The sequence below is a fragment of the Priapulus caudatus genome, unplaced genomic scaffold (genome assembly GCF_000485595.1).
Source record: "Priapulus caudatus unplaced genomic scaffold, Priapulus_caudatus-5.0.1 Scaffold542, whole genome shotgun sequence".
Lineage (NCBI taxonomy): Eukaryota > Metazoa > Priapulida > Priapulimorpha > Priapulimorphida > Priapulidae > Priapulus > Priapulus caudatus.
Genome location: NW_014577603.1, coordinates 72,525 through 78,375, shown reverse-complemented (window position 1 = coordinate 78,375; position 5,851 = coordinate 72,525). Strand labels below are relative to the sequence as shown.

The following is a 5,851-nucleotide window of genomic DNA, read 5'->3' as shown; positions in this document are numbered from 1 at the left end:
GGGGGGGGTTCGTTTGTCGTCAATTTTTTTTGGTCGGAGGGGGGTTGTGTGAATCCCCCATACCCCCCCTGGCTACGGGCCTGCTGGCTTTCAGCGATTCGTAAACCCATTATTCGATGACAGTAGACGAGACGGTTGTTATCCTGCCCCTGGTCGTCATGGCAACACGTGTGAATAATATCTCCTGCTATCAGGCGATGATCATACTGACATCCGGAACACGAGCAGTTGAAAGAAAATTATTGGCAGCAGAGCTGGTCGTACCGACCAGCCGTTATTGCCGTCGGGGGTCGTCCCTGCAGCTGCCTTACAGTGATCCTTATTTTCACCTGAAACACGTAATTGCAAGTACGCATAATATCAAGAGTAGATAATAATGTGTTATTATCTACTCTTGATAATATATATATATATATATGTTTATTATAGTATACATATGCATACGTAACAATGAGTAACGATGGGAAAGAAACAACTATATAGACAACTCGCGTGTTCGTGTCGGGTTAGTGCTGCCGCTAAATGCATATAGTATAAGAGAGCAATAGTAATAGTATAAGAGTAGAGAGAGTAATAGTATATAAGAGAGCAATCCTGATGAGGAATCTTCAGATAGATGGGATGCACGGACGGGTTCTAGAGAATGATAGCCAACTTCACAATCTGACACAACGCACAGCGGGTGCTATTAAGGAGTCAAAATTAAACTAAAGCATAATATATTAATTACTGCGTTACATTTCCCACCAAGCGCTCATCACAAGCACAGGCACTTGGAGCGTTTCAATAAAACATAATGCTAAATAAATACGAAATCTATTTACTACCAAAGTTAATGTTTCTCTACTCTCTTTCACCTATTATTGCCGACAATTTCCTGTAAATGCCGTCTAAATGTTCATCTGCAACACACGCTGGCCGCCGCACGCTAGCTGATGCACACTGACACATAAATATATAGTTATATATATTTAATGCTCATCTGCAACACACGCTGGCCGCCGCACGCTAGCTGATGCACACTGACACATAAATATATAGTTATATATATTTAATGCTCATCTGCAACACACGCTGGCCGCCGCACGCTAGCTGATGCACACTGACACATAAATATATAGTTATATATATTTAATGCTCATCTGCAACACACGCTGGCCGCCGCACGCTAGCTGTGCATGTTGCGTGCATGTGTGCGTGCGTGTGTGGCCTGCGTGCATGTGTTGCGTGCGTGAAAGCGTCGCTGTGCGTGCTGTCGTTGTCGTATACGCCCGTGTGTCCATGTGTTTACGTGTGCCGCTTGCGTGTGTCTGTAATGCGTATATATATATATGGCTGCACCTGACCACTGCGACATGTGTTATATCCTCTCGACCGCTACGGTGTCGTGTGTTCGATTTGAATGCCGGGTCCGTTCCCATATGTGAGGATCGTATATGGTAGGTCATCCTTGTCTGAAGGAATCTCGGCAAAACCTGCGGAAGAAACACATCTGGCAACGAAACACTGGTGGAATGTTTCCGACGACAATGATCAAATTACTTACAACACTACGTCGTGCTCTCCATCCCTCTTCCTTCTCTTCCTCCACCACCATCCCCCTCTCTTCTTCTCCTCCTCCCTCGTCTTCTCGTCCTCCCGTCTCGGATCTCCTTCCCCCTCTCTCTCTCTCTCCTGATTCCTGTTTCTATACTTTTATTTATCTCGTCTCTTTCTTTCTTTTTCGCTCGCTCTCGCTCTGTTTGTGACTTTCTCCTCTCTCTCTCTCGTCTCTTCTCTCTCTCCTCTCTCTCTCTACTCTCTCCTCTCACTCTCTCCTCCTCTCTCTTCTCTCCTCTCTCGTCTCTCGCTCCTCTCTCTCTGCTCTCTCTCTCTAGCCCCTTCCGCCCCCCTCAACCATCCCTCCTATCCCTCCTGCAATAACTCTGTCTCCATCTATACTATCCCCATGCTCGCTCCCATATCCCACAATACCCAGTCATTAAGATAAAGCTCACCTAATATTGGCAAACCGCGATAGCGATATCCGCCGGAGATATAAACACGTGAGAATGATCGGCCGCACACCACCAGCAGCGTGTCTGCTTCGCTCACTAGGTGGCGCGCTGTAATCACTGCGTCGTCGAGCGCCAGCACTCCTGTGGATGGCGTGCTTGGCAAGGCGCTGGCGTGAGTGCTATATCAATGTTACTGCCTGCCACATGAGAGATCACACGAATAGACAAGTGTATACGGGATATCTTTGCTGCGAGATACAAAGATCACACTAATAAACAATAGTATATATATATAATATAATTATAATATATTTATATACACTGGGAAAACTCATGCCTGTAATACCGTGATGGTGCACTAACTTGACCATACTATATGTAGGAAAAGGCTATCAATATCTGCCTATTATGCCTGCAATCTAGACAGTGAAAACATGCGACAGTGATTAACGGGATATTTTTTGTCGAATAGACATTAATTATAGTAGATAACAATCATTATAGAAAGTTTATATATAATAGGGATACTCTTTGCCTGGGCAAGACCAAAGAGATTAAAATCAGTAGCAGAGCGTATAGCGAGCGTATAATATCTACTCTATTGCTGGCGAGGCAACCCAGCTCGACCTCTATTAACGAACATGTCCGGGCCCATTGTTTTCTGTCCTCTGTTTCGCTATTGCGGAGTATGACGCGTTCGTCAAGCCTGAGAAGTGAAAGCAGTAAGACCGGTTAAGGGGGGCGCCGTATGAGCAGATGCATACCCACGCATCGCAGTAGACAATGCGTATTTCTCAAACAGTTACATTACATTAAATATACGGTTACGCAGAGCGCCATTACCATGGCGTGCGGAACTGCGTGCAGTATCAAGCAGGGCAAGGTTCCAGTCACTATTATCAAGAGGAATAATAGGAGATTATCACAGCCCTAACGAAATTCCACTGATTAAACCACGAGTTGCAGGCACGGGGCCGCCTTCACACGAGCAACGCTCAGCGTGAAACACCGTTAGAGGGCTGCTTCCTTAACACAACTATATCACAGTCGTCGACATACTAATAACGACGTAACTAGTGGTGCATGTACCAACATCGAGGTATTCCTGTGGGGATGGAAGAACGTGTGCAATTGCGGACACTGTAGCTCAAAGAGCTTCATAGGCTCCGGAACCCTCTTGCCTCGATGGGCTGTCACGGTCAATTGCCCAGATAAAAAAATAGCCGGGCGCCCGTTGTCAGAAAAAATTATCTTAACATAGTCTTAACATTAACAATTTCTTCCCTAGAGTCGACATTCACTTTGTTCTTTTTTACTTGTTATGATGAAATCTGCTACGCATTTTCTCATTCTCGTAACTTCGCCAGCTTTCTGTCAACGAATCTTAGAAGAAACATTAATGTTAAGACTAATGCTTAAGACCAATTTTTTTCTGACAACGCGGCCTCGTGCCGCATATGTCGCACATTGCATTGACTGGACGCCTGAGGAGCAGATTAAAAAGAAACTTATGTAAAAGTAATACATACTTCTCGTCCAATAGACTGAGACTAATAAACTTCCGCTGTGAAAAATTATAGACTAAATGATATGAATATATAAGACTAAAAAATATATACGAGTAGATTATAGATAAAATAACCTAGGGCTTCGCTCTATGGGTGTGTGTATGTATATTGTGTGCACTGTGTGTGGATGCGTGTGTTGTGCTGTGTTGTGTGTGTGTGTCGTGTGGTGTGCGCCGTGTGCTGTGTGTGGTGCATGTCTTGCGTGCGTAGTGTGCGTGCGTTGCGTGGTGCGTTGTGTGACGTGGACCGTGCGCGGCGTGTGGGTGGCTCCTCTCATCTGGTTCTCTCTGTCTGTCCGCTCGCTGTCTCTCTCCGTCTCTTTGCTCTTCTGCTCTCCTCACTCGTCTATCCTTTCCCGTTCTCTCTTTCTGTTGCTCTCTATCTATCTCTCCATCCCTCTTATCTGTCTAACACTCTCTCTCGTCTCTCTTTTCTCTCCTCTCTCTCTCTCTACTCTCTACTCTCCTCTCTCCTGCCTCCCTCTCTCTTTCTCGCCTCGCACGCTCTCTCTCCTTCTCGGTCTCAATTCTCTCTCGGATGCTTTGCTGAACAGTGTATTTACTCATACTTTCGGACGCGAATAGGTTAGAAGGCCGTTCGGGTTTTTCCGTCAGTGCTTGATGCGCCTTCGCTGCTCATCTCTGCAGACACGGGCTCGCGGTGTAATGCTTTCCGATTCCCCGTAACTCAATATCTCATGTGACTTTGGTTCACAAAGATGTCACTAGCCAAAAGCGGCATGATGAGAATGTAAGTATGGTATAATATATATATCTATATATATATATATATACTATATATATATATCATATAATATACATATATATATATATATATATATATATAACCGACTAAAAACACCATGTGTGACTATTTGCTTGAAGCATTAAAGTATTTGTATTGTGTCATAATGCCGTGTCTTCCGCTGTACGATATGGCGCGTTCTGCGAAATCGTCGGTAGTCGCTCGCGTGACACGGCGTTCAACTTCAAGGTCGTGTGGTTGAAAGTTGAAGCCGGTGGCGGCGATTGAAGCAGCCGTGGCTCCCAAAGGCGGTCCGTCGACGGGCTTCAGGTGGTCCATAAACGCAGGCCGATGCAAAGCCTTGCGTTTATGTTTAGCCTTATGTGCCTATTTCTGCGGTCAGGCGTCAATGACCATCACCAGATATCTCAAAGAGGTCTGATGACTCAAAGCAAGGTTAAGAAACACTTGGCCGTTAGAGCGCGTCACGTGAGGCTGCGGACAAGGATGATTAGAGAGTCGAGTTCGCGACGAGACACACGTTGCGTATGGGCGATGAGGTAAGGAGGCGTGGTGTCCTTCTGCAGAGAGCCATGCCTCTTCATCTCGCAGCCAACTGTGAAAGAGAGATTGCCATATTCTAGAGTGGGTCTCTGCAGCCACTCAGAAATGCTTATAGCGCAACCTGACTCAAGTGCTACACTCATACGTCCCCGAGACGTACGCGAAATGCCGACGCGACGACGACGACGCATTAATAGCTATAGCTATTAGTTATTAGTATTAATTTTCGTGATTACTTAGTTTCTAGAATGAGTCTTTGTGCCCCTTCTCTCTCTCTCGTCTCTCTCCCTCTCATCTCCTCTCTCATCTACTATATAGATATACATATATACTATACTATATATTATGTTAACCCTCGTACTTCTTCAAGGATGTGCGGAAAACGGCCGTGAGTGGAGTGGCCATAGCAACAGCGTAAGACAGAAGTAAAACGAACTAGTAAAGTAACGTGAGCGGGGCCCGCTCGCGCCGCGCCGCCCGGCCCGGCGGAACAATCAGTTGTATGTGGACATAATGCCGACAGTGAAGCCAAAGAGGCAGAAACGGTGAGAGCTGGATGCGTATACACTCACAGTCGAAATGACAAGTCAAGAACAAATGGACGAGGAATTAAAGTGCCTCCTGCCCTCTTTCTCGGGCGCGCTCTTAAATGTAGCCGGCCGAACTGTTGTTCGGCCTCCCTGGTCACCGAACGTGCGCCGGCCTGCGGCGTTTATAACAGATTATCCCGCACTCGTCCCGTGGCTCCACCCCGCGCCCGTCCGCACCCAGCGAGCCCTTCCGCCCCCCCTGTTGACCGTCGTTACTACCTTATTGTTCTGCTATTACCCTCACGCTGGATCCGCGCCGCAAGCCGAATATCTCATCTATTTACCCCCTGGCTTGTCGCCAACGCCCCCCGCAACGCGAGTTCTTTACAACTGTACGAGGCGACGCCATATGATTGAATTCACGCTTCTCGATTGGTGCGTTGAATAC

The 5,851-nt window shown here is 46.5% G+C and overlaps 1 pseudogene; it reads right to left on the bottom strand.

Annotated features, from left to right (window-relative positions):
* Nucleotides 1–5,851, bottom strand: part of LOC106811463 — a 17,427-nt pseudogene continuing 11,576 nt past the window's right edge.